Source organism: Pelodiscus sinensis, chromosome 25 (genome assembly GCF_052426305.1).
Source record: "Pelodiscus sinensis isolate ZL-2025 chromosome 25, ASM5242630v1, whole genome shotgun sequence".
Taxonomy (NCBI): domain Eukaryota; kingdom Metazoa; phylum Chordata; order Testudines; family Trionychidae; genus Pelodiscus; species Pelodiscus sinensis.
The window spans coordinates 17,229,369-17,245,830 of NC_143076.1; the positions used below are offsets into that span (position 1 = coordinate 17,229,369).

At 43.1% G+C, this 16,462-nt stretch overlaps 1 protein-coding gene across 4 annotated transcripts in view; it reads left to right on the forward strand.

Moving 5' to 3' along the window:
- Positions 1–16,462, forward strand: part of ARHGEF12 (Rho guanine nucleotide exchange factor 12) — a 112,947-nt gene that overhangs the window by 28,649 nt on the left and 67,836 nt on the right. The window lies entirely within an intron of this gene.

Sequence of the window (16,462 nt, forward strand, 5' to 3'; positions counted from 1 at the left end):
CGCCCCCCCTTCTGCTTTCCGCCCCCCCTTCCTCCTGGCCAGGCCCTCCCCCCCGGCTGGTTCCCCCCGCCCATGATCAAGTTTGTCCGGATTCTTTGGGGGGGAGGGGGGGGTCTACCTGGTAACCCTACTTACCGGGTCCACAGCCACGGAGCCTTGCAGCGCCCATTTGTCGTTTTCAGCCGCATGGAGCCGCAGGAAGCCACGTGACTTGGGCCGCTCCTTCTCACGGCTCCCCTTGGCTGCAAACGGCAAACTGCAGCCAATGAGAGTGGCAAGGCTCCATGACTGGAACCGGTAAGTAAACAAACCGGAGTGGCCTGGCAGCAGCTTTCTCAGAGTGGGTCCACAGACCGCGTTGAGAAGCCCTGCTCTAGGCTATAACTCTTTAGTGAAGTCAAAGATGCCAAATATCAGTGCCAGTGTTTTAAGAAGTACTTTGGTAAATTAGCTCCTCTTGTGGGGTAGCTATTACTGTATGGATTTTATCCGAATGTCAGTAGGAGTGTGGGCGGGAGGAAGGGAGGTGGTAAATTTGGGAATCCTTGACTTTAAAATGACCATTGTTAAAAATAGCCTGTTTTTTTACATCTTGCCCCAGCTCTTATGAGAAGGGTGGTCCTCTGGCACACATGATGCATGAACAAAGTAGATGTGCAGGTGCTGCTTTGCGATTTCGAGGTGGTGGTTGACGAGCACAGGTTAAAACATTACTGACTGTTGGATTTCTGCTCTCTCTAATAGACTGGGATTGTGTTCAATGAGAACTACTGGCCTGTGAATTTCTGAGCATCCGACCGTCTTTTGTATTTTCCCCTCTTACTAGGGTCCTTTCTGAGAGCCCATGATGTCTTTGTTTTTGAGAAATCCCTCAAAAATGAGAGACACATGTTCCAGAGCTGAAGACCATGCTAAACACAGCCAATACTATTTAGAAAATGATAATGAAAACCACAGGAAAAAAATCTAGAGACATGGAAAATAGATTCCCTGGGAATGTATGGATGGGGGTTTTGCATGTTTAGACTTGTAGAACAGATAGATTTGGAGGTAGGAGTGGATTCTTTTGTCTCTGTGTCTCCTTTGTAGCCATGATCATAGTTTTGTCAGATGGTAATTGCTCAGTGCAATGTGGTATTACACAAACTGGGCTGAGGAGCACTGACATTCTAGTGAATGGGCCTGGTAGGTAATTGTGAGGTTGCTTACCCCTCTTCCAGTTCCATCTTTTTCACGAGCACGGTGACATGGGAAATAGGTGGCATTGAGTTAAGGACAGTGTTAAGAGCAAATGATCTAAACCTATTCCTGTGACATTAGACGGTTTCCTGGGAAAGGCTTTGATTCTTTCTCTGTGCTGTCTGTAGTGCCACAGATGCTTGTTAATGGAGTGCTGGCCATCGTGTTGCCTGAGGCATGGTTAGAGCCCTGGGAAGATCTACGTTAATCAAACACACACAGACAGTGTAGCGTGAAGAAATTTCTACCCTGCTAGCTAGCGCCTCTCGAGAACCTAATTAGATTATTGGGGCAGAAAAAGAAACAACCCCACCACTACATTCTTTCCCTACTGCTGAACCAGTCACATAGGCAAAAGGGCAGTGAGCTTGCTCCCCTCTGTGGTGACATGCTGATCCCTCCTCCCCAAAAAGAGAGATGATTTTATTCCCTCCCTTCTCTTGAAAACAATGGGGAAGGTGCGTTCTTCCGAAAAGAATTCTGTGCTTTCAGGTATCACGGTGGGTGGGTGCCTTTTAAAAAAAAGTCTGTAAACAAAATCAGCCACGTGATATTAAGGGGGGGGGGGGGCTGCATGTGATGACCATGCCCTGCTGTTGCCCTGTTAGGGGGGTTTGCCATGAGTACATTATTGCATTCAGTTACCATGCTCAATAGAGTGACTTGACATGTCCTTGTTTTAGATCCCTCCCTGTTCGTCCCAGAATATTTGGAAATGCTGCGTTTTAAACCCCAGGCTGTCCTTTGCTGCCCTGCAGCACGCGTTCTGCTGGGCAATTATGTAGCTGCTGTTCTCTGCCTGTCCACGAGTAGCGTAGTGTTGGGTTTCTGTTCATGATGGTTGGGAGGAGATGGGGGAGAAGAGGTGGAGTTTATTCCCATCCCTCAGATGGTCAGTAAAACAATCAAATGCCTTTCCAGGAATGTCAGATGAGCGTTTAAAAAAAGCAAAAACAAGGGGTAGCTTGTGCTCTTTGGAAAGGATTTGAGATTGATCTACTCCATGGTAATGGGCCTTTGGAGATCTCCCTTGCCTGCTGTTTTGTCTTGTGATCCAGGTAATGTCTGGAAGCCTTTGTTCCCTCTCCGTGTTGCATTTTTCTTCTCACCATATTCTTACGTTTGAGTGCTGGGGGAGGCAGAAATGTTCTTGTAATATTGATATGAATTAAAAGGAGGAAAGCTTTGTGTCATGCACAGTTATGTTGTGATCCTGCAGTTTCTTTCTTTTTTTGTGTTTTGGTTTTTAAATTGCCAATTAAATACACTAATCTTGAAAATGCATGCCTTTGTTTGTCTGCTTGAGAACAAAGGTTTTGACAGCTAGTAAAGATGTCTTGCAAAAAATGTAGACAGCACTACCCTTTTGTCAGTGCTCAGTGCTGAACTGCTTGCAAGCCTTTATGCATTCTAGCAGCATCTTCCTAACCAGCATTTGTGATCTACCTGAAGTGAGATTTGATCACTGATGCTTTTTTATAGCGGTAATGAATTAGTTGCCACTTGGTGCTTGAGAAACCATTTTAAAAGAGATGATGTTTTGAAAAGGTTTACCTGTAATTTCTATTTCTGTATTTATAATTGGGTCTTGTTTTATTGAAAACAAAATTGCAGCACTGGAAAAGAGCTAATGGCCTCTCTTCAGGGTGGTGACGTTGGTACAGAATTCGTACAGCATTAATCTGAATAATGTTGCCATTTATTCAGTGTATAATGTCAGTACCATGATGTGGATGAAGACACGACGGTCTTGCTTTGTGATGCTGTGGGGAGTTTTATGGTATCCATTTGTGATCATATCTGTTAATGTATGCATGTTGGGGTTATATGTGAAGGGTGATGATGTGAAAAACATATCGCTGTGTTTCCTTTGACGGGGGATGCTGTATAGGTGGCACTTCCATTTTTAGACACTTCACACAAAGGCAATGTTTTCATGGCCCTGGCATGAAGAGGCAGCTCTGGAAAGTATTGGGACATGATCCTGAATGTTGTGAGAGGCTCTGCTCTCTCTCTCTCTGAAGTCCTTGAGAGTTGGCAGTGCTTAGCACTGCCCTGGGTCTTCATTAGTCCTCAGCATTTATTGTACTCTGCCAAGCATTGGCAGAAAAAACTTGAATCAGACAGTGTTTTTTTTTTTTTTTTTCCCCAAATGGGTTGATTATCTCCATCCTGCTGACATGAGTCTTGAGGAATTCAACTGCTCCCACCTCTTGACAGCTGGTGTATTTCTCAGGAAAAAGGCTGTTTTTTTTTTTGTTTTTTTTTTTTAATGATAGCTTCACAGGAGAACTCGGGGGAGAGATGGGAGGAGAATATTTAATATAAAAATGGCCTTAGAAGTATAATGATTATACCTCTGCTGATGCATTGTTGTTGCATGCCTTTCTGAGGATCCCAAAGTATGTCTCCATCATCATGGCTTTATTATTGAACTGAAACTGGTTTCCCTATTTCTCCTCTTCCTACCTCACAACAGAAAATACTGATCTTAATCCTGCATTGAAGCTAAAATGTGATTGATCTAGCTTCTGACACTAGTTTGTCTTGGATTCAGCATGGAAACGTCACTGTAAGAACAAACTGAAGGGAAAAATGAGATGTGAGCGAGCAAAGCCTTGTTTAAATACACGTAGAGAATTTGCACTCTTCACTCATGCAGTATACTGTGCATAGGTTGCTTCCTGACTTCTAGCTCAGGCTGCATTTAATTGGCGTGGAAGATAGAAGGTTTGCATATTCAGTGCATTTGTTTTGCATATTCAGTGCATTTGGTGTTTTGATTTTGTAGGTGCTATACAAATAAGAAGATACAGAAATAGAGATTATTGTCATTATAGTTAAGATTAAAATTGGTTTTCCAACATAAGTTTGATTTAATTTTTTTTAACCCCATTTTACTTGCCTTTGCCAGAATTAAGAAAATCTGTCTAAAACCTCTCATGTGATCTTGTGCCAGGGTAGAAATTTTTCTGGGAAGTCTTGAAGCTAATAGGATGAGACATTGGTGGGATTAATAAAAGAGACAAATATAATTCACTTTTGAAGAGCTTTTTTTTCTTCTTTTATTGGCTTATCTCAGATGTTGTGGCTTACAAATGACATTCTCATTTATTCTGTCTCCTCTCAGTGGTTGCATCTGAGCTAGCCAACTTCGTAGCATGAACTCACTGCTAGTGCAGTTTCACCACCAGTATAGACTGGACTGCAAATCAAGATGTATTAGGGGCCTCTCACAGTTGTCAGGAACTTGGACCCAGTAGTGGAAAGGAAGCTGTAGATAGGACTGAAGTGTTACTCCTCACACTGTAGGTAAGGGCTTGTCTCCACTATCTCAGGGGTCAACATTGCAGGGATTGATCAACAAGTCATTGATTTATTGTGTCTGCTTAGACAAGATGCATTTATCTAAGAGTGCTCTCCTGTCAATGATGGTACTCCACCAGGACATGAAGAGTAGCTGGCATTGATGGGAGAGCAGCCCCTGCCGACCTTACCCCACACGACATCACAGTAAGTGTGTGGACTTCAGCTATGCAAATAGGATAGCTGAAGTGGCGTAGATTAGAACGGCATTGGAGGTTAGTATAGACAAGGCCTTTAGATAGCACTGTGGCCGTGATTCCCAAGGCTGTCTGCTTTAGATGCTGTTGGTGGAGCACGATGTGTCTAGATCTTCTCTAGTGTAAATTAGAGGTCTCTGAGGACCTCTTTTGCCTTTGGCTAGTTTTGGACATGCGTAGATTAGTTAATGCTGCAGGCAAATGTTAGGAGTCTTGCAAAGGTCATAAAAGTCCTTGCCATCCATTCAGCACAGACAAATGAGTGTGGTTTGACAAATTAGGTTCAGGCTCAGTGGGAGGGGCTGGTCATGGTGGAAGATGCACTTTACTTTGGTTGCCCTTTTTGCTGAAAAGAAGCAGTCCTAGGTTGGCCGACACAAAAATTCTGATGTTCCAGCATTGAACTATTAGGCAAATAACATACATTAACAGTTGAAACAAACTGCCAAAAGAAGCAATGGATTCTCCATCTTTTGGCGATCTTCAGATCCAGAGTTGGATGCTTTTCCTGGAAGATGTGCTTTTGTCAAACACAGTCTGTGGGGCTCAATACAAGAGTAACTGTAGGACATTCTGTGGTCTGTGTCACACAGGAGTTTAGAGCGAATGGTGCCTTCTGGCCTTGAAACTTGGCTCTATGAATTAAGGTGTCACTGAGCTATTTTATAAAATTGTTGGTAGTTCCCAAATCAAAGGAAATGTCCTGGTCAGCTGTTTGCATTAGGCTCTAGTTAAGTGAGATGTGCATTTATAATCCCAAGGATGAGGGAAAACATTTTTTTTAAGAAAACTTGATTAAAATAAATGATCTGAAAGACAAAGTCACACTTTGCTAATGGAAAATATATAAATTGGCATCCCTGCCTGAGAGATGTTGTGGGTGGTGTGTTTGTCATTTGGGGGAGTGTGTTTTGTGGTTTTGTATAATCTGTGCCTAGATATAGGATGGGAAAATAGTGCTGAGTCTTGTATGTCAATGAGCTTTCTGAGCTACAAAGTCTGCGGAAAGGTCTAATCATGCTTCCGTTGAAATTCATTGCAAAGCTCTTGATTTCAGTGGGAGCAAGAGTACTCTATTAGTTGCTTCTCTGAGTGTGCCCATTATTGAGTAACGGACCCAGTTACTCACTTGTGGCTAGTGCTTTTGTGTAGGATGGATGTGAATGACTGTGTTGAGTGTACTTCTGTGTGTGGCTTTGCTGTGGCACAGGTATGTTTACTATACCAACCGACTAATGAGGGATAGATTTTCAAAGGGCCTAGACTGTCCTCTGCCTTTGTGTACAACACAAAAACAAATTTCCACATTTGGAGACAGTGTTTAGAAAATGAGGCTCTCAAAACATGGTGTACTAGGAGATTTACCTGGTGTTAATTGAATTGAGGACACAAGCAATTTTTGCATTTTTGAAAATTACACTGAAAATGTCCAAGCTTAATTTTAAATCATGGCTCTGGGGTGGAGCTAGGAATGAGGGGTTCCTTATGCAGACTGACTTGGGGACAGAGGACAACCCCAGCCCCCTCACTGCAGCACCTTGGGGCCAGGTGAGAAGCACCTCTCCATGGCTGCTGCAGCCCCAGTGGGCACAGCTAGGTAAGGGGTGCATGTCCCATGGCTGGGGCAGGTCCAGGTTCATCTTCCCCCCGCGCTCCCCAGGCAGAGTGATGAAGAATGCAGCAAACTGTGCCCTTTCCCCTTCACCAGGGAGCAAGGGGTATAGCCAACAATGTTCCCATAGGAAGTGGGGGTGGGGTAGTTTGAGGTCCCCCCCCCTCCCTAAATGGTTCCGGAGCGGGGAGAGGTTTGAGACTGGGGCAGTCCTGGAGGTAGGTGCGGTGTTCCCTGCCAGCCTCTTTCACCTGCCTGGTGATTGTCTCTTTCCTGTGTGGTTTTATGAGAAGCCACAGGCAACCCTTTCCAGGCACGTCCCATTTTCCAAGCAAAACCGAACCCTTACCTTGCTAAGTTATGATAAGAGAAAGCTATATATCAGGGCTCCTCAATATGCAGCCTGCGGGCCGTTTGCAGCCCGTGGTGCGGTTTTGAGTTTGTGGGGCTCAACAGAGGTGGGGTCCTCTGAACATGGCCTCCACGGGGAACACGCTTCACAGTGAGAGTCAGTATAATGGTCTTCTGTTGAGATGCATTTTAGTAGTTAAATTCCTGGGCTGTCATTGCTCATTAAAAGTGCTGACATATGGGTGGAAATTGGGAAATACAGCCGGTCCCCGTGTTGCAAACGGTCGACTTACAACCGTTCGCAGTTACGACCAAAAATGTTGTAAATGGCGGACCCCGAGTTACGAACGCGATCCGCGCTTACGAACAGCACAGTCGCGTGTAACTCAATGGGGTCTGACTTACGAACAAACCGAGTTACGACCAATTGCTTGGTCCGTAACCGGTTTGTAAGTCAGAGACAGGCTGTACTGCATTTTATTAATATCCGCAGATCTGACTTACATGGGGCCTGCGTGTTGTGTAGTCTTGACTTAATCTTAGTATTCATGCCCGTCACTGTGAAAGAAGCTATTTGCAGATATATTTAATATTTACATGTATTTGCAACCACACTTAAGTTGCGGCTCTCCACATGTGCTGTGCTGTTAGTATCACTGGCCCTTGGGGCTTCCAAAATTAAGTAGCACTACTATGTATCAAATTTGGTGTTCCTAGCTCTTACTGTTTAGGAGTTCTTGAACAAATAGACCTACAAACAGACTCACTCTCTCAAATATATAGTAGATTCCAGATGACCTGTTTTCTTCTTCCCTTCCGAACTATATCTTTGCTGTTTTAAAAGCTGTCTTAGAACTTGTTGCTAGTCTACCACTGCCACAAATAAGATACAGCATTAATAAAGACCTAGTCTCTGTGTCTAATGAAACATGAAAGCTGCATGATACGGTGGGGTAACATGGCTGATTTTCAAGTCCTTGTGAATGAGTTGAGGGGGAAAGCAAATCCCATGGCATTTGAATGCTATACATTTCCAGTGATTGGTTTAGCTGAATAAAATGGACTGGCAGTGTTTTTTGTTTCTGTATCCTTTCCTTATCCTATCCTTTTCTCCTGTGTCCTTTCCTGTGAGTGACTAATAAACCTTTCAAGAAGTATTGTAGGCCAGGTGGTGTTGGAAGAGGGATGTAACACAGGAGCTTTTCCAGTGAGCCAGCTTTGTCTTGCAATTATTTTCAGGCAAAGCAAACATTGCATTTAAACTGTAATTAGCTGCACCATGGAAAAGCAAGTTAATATTCACTGCTTGACCCTTACTTCCCAAGGAACCTAGTTGCTTTATGGTTCTTGTGCAGTGGGGGTTATCTGTAGTTGTAGGAATTTTTAAATTATTTTTTAATGGATCCTGGAGGGGGAAAAAATGCAAGAAAAGATACTAGTTATGATCCTGAGAGGTGTATATTGGGTTTTTCCCTATAAGCAGAAACTTAATGACAAGAAGTACAAATAGAAAAAAGCTTTCTTCAGATAGTACAGAATTAACTAGTGGTGTTAGCAGTTAAGCGGGAGGTAGAGGAAATGAATTCTGTAGATCTGGGAATCTCTTTGCTCCTGGATTTTAAGGGCTAATTAGCCTTCTTACCGACCTTGTTCAAATATGCAATGCAGTGAATGCTAGCAGCAAATGGACGGGTCTTGTAGATGCTTGCTCTCCAGTTCACGATGGCATAATCTCTCTCTGTTAACAGCAGTTTCTTTCAGGTAAAGTAGTTATGAGAGTGGTTGTCCGTCTTGAAAATGAATGATTACGTGTTTTGTTTTGTTTGTTTAATTCATTTTGTCATCCTCTCCCATTTGTTCTCTGTGAGCTGGAGAAAAGGTGAGCTAGTCCCCTCTTTTTCTAACCCCAGCATGTGCTCCACGGTCTGGGGGTGGTAGTCCATGATTTCAGAATGGGGTTTAGCTGTGGGTCTCCGATGTATCCTTTTCCTTAGACGAACCTGACACTGTTGCTTGAATCTTTCAGGCCTCCTATATAAAACCCCAGGAATGAGGGAAAATTCAGCAGTTTGTTACATTACTATCTCTTGTGTTTTCTAGACACTGTTTGTGTTCTGTATAGCTGTTCCTACCCAATAGTGTAGATACTGGACAATAGTTTTCCTTGTGCTGGAAAGGTACTGTAACTTCAAGCCCCATAGATGGGAAACAGTGATGCTTTAAACCTTCGAAGTCTGGCACTCGTGGAAGAACAGTACTTGGTGCTGAAAATGTTTGTTTGTCTGACTAACTTGTCCCCTCCCAATTGCAGAATTTCTACAGTGACTAAAAGCTCTTGCAGGGTCCTGGCTTCAGCAGCAGAACAGCACAAAGGCCACATTGAGAATAGCTGCTGGGGAAGCCCTCCTTGCTTGCCTGCCCTGTAAATGCAGTTCTTTCTCCATGAAAAGCCCTGACATCAGCTCTTGGAAAAATCCAAGCGCTTGTGTCATGGAACAGAGTTGAGGCACTTGGCTGCTGTGGTACTGAATGGCTGAACTGTGGCTGAAACTTCACTAGAGATGCTTCCCCCCTCCTAACCCATACTGCTGTGAGAAATATTAACCCACACATTGGAAGGCTGCCCAGAGAGAGGAGCAGTTGCAAAATTGCTGTTGGTTATCAGTATTTTCTGAACCCCTCACCCCTCCATGAGCCCCTCCCTCCTCTACTTGTTACACACTTCTTTTAAAGTGGAATCCATTTTTCTACACGGTTTGCTAAAGCTGGCAAAAGCCATCTCAGCAGTATTGTTGATACCTTTCAGAGAGCTCCTAGTGTGGAAACCAAGGCATTGTTTCCTTTTTTCATGAAGTGTTTGAAGAGCATTGATGCCTCCCTTCTATTTTCATCCTTCTCCCCCCCCCCCCGCCCTTTTTGTCTGTTCCATTGCTTCCCCTTGTCCCCACCCATATCTCCTGGCAGCTGCAGAGATGAAGCTTGCCAAGGTCTATGGCACTGCAACACAGCAACAAACATTCTTTTCACCCCCAGTATGTGCCAGTTTGACCACTATTCCAAAGCTGCCTGCAGCATTTTTTTTTTTTCAAGTCCCAAATATTCTGGGACTAGTTATCAGAGACATTTCCCTGTGGTAGTAAGGTGCTTTTGCTAGGACTAGTGTTGGGATGTCTCCCGTGGGGAGTCCCAGCCTTTTGGGAATCTCTTCTTTTGATGATGCTTTGGCAGTACAGTATTCATGTAGTTTTCAAGGCTTGGTGTATTTTGTGATCTTTAGATTTTTGCTGATTTCCATTCCTGCCCAGTTTTGCTGCTATAACAATCGTAGCATCCATTGGTAGAGTTCCTTTAGCTCGACTCATAATGGGCCTTTCAGGAAAACCATTGATAGATTTTTTTTTTAATTGTTTGCTTTTCATTACAACAGTGAGGTGCTTATTTTTGAAACTTAAAATAATAAAAATGCATAAACTCTTCCCAAGATTGTGGCAGCAGCCCACAAGAATGTTAGCATATTAAAGCAAAACACAATGGCATCCAAAACAAAAACTATGAAGAGCCAAACCCTGCGATCCTTACTAACGTTCTGCTTGGGATTCTGTAGGGTGAAGAGTATCACATGGAGTCAACACAAAGGGACCAAATTTCACAGGCTTTCCGGCCTTCTTCAGTCATTGGTTTCCAATGTCTCTGCATTGACGGTGGGGATTAGACCCATTTGCAGAACTGCCAGTAATCTAAAGCTAATAATGCCATGAGCGATTCTTCCATGAGTCATTCTGTCAGCTGTGGCTGCTGCTCTGGACTCCTACTAAAATAACATGGATGTTTTTCTTTATCAGCCAGTTCAGTTTCCCTTCCCCCTTGCCGCAAGTGCATCAGATCTCTGTCTGGCTGCAAGGGGTCCCAGCAATGTATACCACTTGGCTACACTTTCCAGCTCAGTTTCTTCTTTGCAGCCAGCATTTGAAACCCCTTCGCTTTTGAAACCCCTTGTCCTCAAAGGCTGTCAGATTATTATTTTTTTTTTTTTAAATACTGGAAAAAGCTTCATGGTTCCCACAGCTGTAAGCACGGCATTTCCCAGATGACAGGAAAGGGGTCCCTGCACTTGGAGACTGATCTTTAAATGGGTAAATTCTAAGCCATAGGTGGCTTCCGCACTGGGTCAATGGTGCCTAGTGAAAGTAACCTAGGTAAGCAGATATTGTCACAGCAGGGTTTTGTGGGTAGTGCAGTGAAATACCATATTTCTCTCTGCATTCTCTCTTGGTTTCTAATAGCTGGCCACTTGCCATATCTGCATTTCTTTCTGTCCGCTTGTCATTTGCTATCCCATCAGTTCCTCTATTCAGCCATCCCTCCTGTGCAGAGCATGTTCACCCAATTTTGTTGTGACAGAAGACTGCCTTGAGCTGTATGTTAAGGTCATAATGGTGCTGCTGTGATTCAGGTCACGTGGGCACTATCCTATAAGCCCCTTCTTCTCAGAGCTTTGAAATTCAGCAAACAAATGCCTTCCTGGGGGGAGGGGGGAGAAAGGGAGGAGAGAGAAATGTGAGAAGCACAAATCTTTCAGGGTTTTTTTTTTTTTTTTTTTGAAGTGGAGATCTGTTTTGAAAAATTACTATGAAATGACATCACTCATGTTTGTTGTAGCTCAAAGATTCCAGTTCAAATTTGCTCAGTTTACAAGTAAAATGTAGCCTTTTCTGACCACCAACACGTCTTGGGTCTAAGAGTCCAATTGAAGTGCATGTCTGATGAAGGTACACCAGTGATAAGATGGTGCCGGCTGTTGTGTGGTCTGGCATGAGTGTTGCGAGAGTCAAATTTAGTCCAGCTGTTAAATCCTAATTACCAGGTCTGCTGGTGTAAGCATGAGCCAGAACAGAATCCAGCTCCTTCTCTGTGCTGCATTTGCTCTGCAGGACTAAATGAAGTAGAAAGTACTAAATTAGTGTGGTGTTAGCAGATGCTTCTCCCTAATATGAGACCCCATTATTGAATAATACCCAGTGATAAACTCTTATTGGATCACAAGGTGCTATTTTAAATAGTCTCTCTTTAGAGCAGAACAACTGAGAGTTGTTTTCTTCCTTTTTTTCCTCACTCATGGATAGGAAAAATCATAAAGCCATGTTTAGGGCTCTGCAAAAAGCAACCTCTTTTTCTAAATGACTACTATTAGGTAACCAGGATGCTTGCAGTGCAACTATTTAAAGAATAATTCTGTCAAGCAAGCAGTTTTTGCTCATCCCTCTTGAGCAGATTTCTTGTTATAAATTACTCATACCAACACAATCTGTAAAAACTGTTTGAAATCCTACAAACAACAATTTACATACAATCTTAACTTTACATATGTAAGTAGGCCAAGAGAAGTAAATATGGCTAAAAGTTAAGCAAATGCACAGGTGTTTCTAAGTTTGGGGCACAAGTTTGAATCAAAATTGTCCTTTGAGTTTGAGAGCAGGTACTAAAATCTTGCTAAAAATCAAGCGGGAATAAAACCCAACATGGTTCTCTGAACAATGTGCTATTTATGACCTGATATATCTTCATCTTTCAGGGCTAGAATGGAATGCTTTGTACTTTTGGAAAGCTGGGAATCCTTCCTAGCCCTGATGTGTTTTGACACACACAGTCTTAAAACTATTATTTTTCTCTTGGCTTAGGTGGTGCTTTTTAGGCATTGGTCCAGCATTATGTGAGAGAAATAATTCAATCTCTGATATTACAGGCTGTGCATTTTTGTTCAATTACTATTTATTTAACTTATTTTACTTAAGTATGACAGAGGCATACTTTGAATAGTCTGACATATTAAGTGAAATAATTCATGCAATTTAAATTGGGAATGTTAAATTTCAGTTAACCAGCTAATTGAGTAGATGATGGTTAGTCAATAAGGGCAGGATGCTCACTATCCCGGCTGTGCCTCTGCCTTTTAAATGTAGTAAGAGCCGCCCATAGTTCTTACTACATTTAAAAAGCAAAGCTGCTGCAGTTGGGACCCAGCTGTGCCTCTTCCTCCCCTTCCCCCCTGTGCCTGTGCCTCTGCCTCCCCTGCTGGACTCCCCCCAGCACCAGCTCTTGCTTTCTCTCTCTCTCCCCCCCCCCCCCCGCCCTTGCTACCTCTGATACAGAGGCAGCAAGGGAGTGTGGAAGTGACTAGTTGAGGAATGACTTGACTACGTGATAAGCCTAGGCTTAGTGGGTAGCTGACTAGTTGCTTACATCCCTAATTTAAATGGCTTGACAACGGAATTTGTTATAGTTCTTAATCACTTCTGGTATTTGGGAGTCAGAGCTGACCGACTAGTTTTGAAAATGTGCTGATGCACAATAGCACATCAGACAGCATCTGAGGATTTTTATCAGTCAGATTTAGAGCTGAATCTCCAGCTGTTTTGCCTCAGCCTATAGTAGGTTTCCAACAGTAGGTGAAATTTACTGGGTTATTTGGACATAAGAAGGAGAGCTCAAGGTAAGCTTTCACCACTAACTCTAAAAACCACTGTGGCTTTCTGTAGTATGAAAGGTGAACATCTAATGAAAAACAAGTTACGCATATGAATGCCTGCTGAATACTTGCACACTGTGATGGACATCTAGCAGAGAAACAAGGTTATATTAGTCACTTTTTAAAGTGCTTTATCTTTGTATCTCAGTTCAGCACCATTCTTCCCTGTTTCCTTGAAAGAAATCTTTCTGGCTTTTCCTGGTTCAGGCTTGCATTCTGAGGTACCTTAAAGAAAATCATATAGTCCACATCTTACTGTGTCACATAGCAGCCCTGTCTACATCATTCTGGAATCTCTTTTGAGGTACATTTTTCAATGTGTAATTTCTCAGTCTAGTTTCTTATACTGCACTTATTACCTCAGTATAGGATTGACTTGGTATTTAAGCATGGAAGGATATCTTCAACAAACTAGGAAGTACCATGAATTATTCAGTGGGAAGAGGAGAAATTTGTGCTGAATGCTCCCAGTCTGAGTGAATGTCTTTAAACTCCTCAGATCTCTTCCATCCCTTAACTTCTGGGGTTCTATAACTCAATGGTGTGGAACTCCTTCACGCCTCAGAGTTGTTGAAGGGAGTATTAGTGGTTCGGCTCTAAGACATAGCTCAGGGGTGGGGAACCTTTTTTGGGTCAGGGGCCACTGACCCACAGAAAAATCAGTCGGGGCCACGCATAAGTGAGAAGCAAAGCAAAACAAAAAACAACTCTCACTGTCGTGGCCCCCAACTGAGAAGAAAGACACTCCTCACATTCCCCTCATACATCAGACCCTAGAGTGGGCCCTGGCTAGTAGATTTTGCGAGCTCCAACCCCATGGCGGGGAGCAGGGCTGAAGTGCTAGTACAGGCTCCCTAGTGTTAGGCGGAAGCCATGAGTCTCGGGGGCTGGATCCAGGCAAGCAGGGCACCACATGCAACGCCCCAGGCCCTGACAATCCCTACCCCTGGTGTAGCTGAACAAAGACCCACGTGCCTCTCCAGAACTCTTAGTTTGAGCAGACCCTTCTGAAGTGAAGCTTAGTCAAACAAGGCAGAAATGCAACAGTTGAACACAGGAGGAAAGAAGCTTAAGGTCTCCTCCTCTCTTCCTGTATTGCTAGTGAATTTGCTCGGTATGCGTAGGCTTGTGAGAGGCTTCACTGTGATCATGACCTGCTGCTTGCCCTGCTTCCCTCTCCTCGCTCCCCTCCCCCTTTTTTGAGAAAAAAGAAACTCAGGAAACTGGCTTGCAGCCAGTGGCTGGAGAGCTTCCGGGAATCTATCCCAGAATCCTTCTGGAACAGTGCGCCCCTTGACGCATGCGGCATTGTTCTGTAGAGTGGAGTTTTCATGAGGGAAAGACAGAGGCTAAAGGTGATCAACACTGTGTTCATGTGATCCCAGGATTGGTTTCTTTTCCACAGGCTTCAGCACTAATCTGCTTTCTTCTCTGGCATTAATTCTGCCAGGATGAGCAGGCCCATTGTAAACACTGGATAATAATCACTTGTCATATAGGAATGCTCTGAGACTTGGACCCTGCCTGATTCAGCAAGGTGCTTAAGCACATGCCTAACTTTTAAGCATATCAGCTGTTCTGTTGACCTTAATGGCAGTGTTCATGTGCTTGAAGTGAAGCTTGTACAAGAGCGTCTGCGGAATCAGGGTCTTAATTTAATTACAGGAAAATCCTGAAGCTCATAAGCATGTATTCTTCATGAAACAAATTGTAGTATAAACCTAATTTGTTGCCCATTTATGCTGTTAGGGAGGCAGTAGAGAAGTGCAAAAACTGAAATGGTAAATGAAAGAGCTGGTTCTTACTTTAGTTTGCAGTCTTTCACTTTCAAAACCTTGCATCATACGAGTATAGCCAGAATTAGAAACACTGTAGGGGAAAAAAAAATTTTTTCATAGAAATGTTTCTATTTAATATTGTTTTACAAAACAGGTTATAACAAAATGTAAATTTGGGTGCCCCACCTATCAAATGTAACTCCAGTATTTCTAATGCACCCTGTGATGCTCTAACTTTGTGTAGGAGACAGTATTATTGCATCTGTCTTTGGGAGGATTTGTCCATCCTGGTCTCTAGATCCTCATTCTAGCTCTCATTCTGCTGTTGAGTCAGACTCATGGTTACAGCATCTCACTTGATCATCAAAACTGTAGCACTAGGTTACATTTAGCTGCCTGAAACACCTTTGCCTTTCTTCTGTCCTGGGGTCAAGGCTGTCTCCTTGATTATACACATCTAGTTCTGTACCAGCCAGAATAGGATTATGTAAAGATTTAGAATGAGAGGGCGAACGTGCTGTCTAAATGGAGCAGAATGCGAAGAGGTTGGGCTGGGTAAGTATTTCTTCTTTGGGCTTTTTAGATAGGACATGGGGTAATTTAGAGCTAGGGATTTCCTGAACTTTTTGGGGAAGAAAAAGCCAATAATGGATTTGTGCAGCCTCTTGTTTGGCTATATTTTCAGCCAGTGTGCTTTGGCTTTAAGGGAAAACATGCTCCTTTGGAGAGATGTCATTTCAGTTTCCTTTTCCACTGCTGCCACCCTTTTGTGGGAAGGTATGGATTTGTTGATAGCTGCATGCTTGAGTAGCAGATGGCACAAGTGTTGGACATTTTGTGTGTGTATGTACACCTTTATGTGGATCCCTTTTACCCGAAGAGAGGGATTAACTGGGTGAATAAGGTTAAATTCAGACTAAACTTTTAAATGGTAATTAAATTCAATGTGTCACACATCTGTAAAGGCTTCACCTATGTTTATGCTACTGGAGAGGCAATTGGTACTGGGAAGATGGTCAATTGTTTTTTCCTCAAGAGAAACAAAACTTTCAGCATGAAGTGTCTCTTGTAAACAGTCATAGTTGTGGGGAGGAAAGGTTTCCTTGCTAATTCAGAAAACCATTTGGAAGAGGAGGTTGATTTTGAATGTGGCTCATTGAGTTTTTTGTTTGAATCTGAGGTTTGAGATGCTAGTCTCAGGACTGAATTGCTTCAGTAATACACCCTTCCTTTTTTTTCCTAACGCCATAAACTTTCCTTGGGAGATACAGCACAATTTATTGAAGGAATGTGATGCAGTTAAAATATACTAGATCAGCGGTTCTCAAACTTTTTGCGCTCCGGAGCCCTTTACATGTGTAAAAAATTTATGCAGAGCTCCAGTGGTCCACTG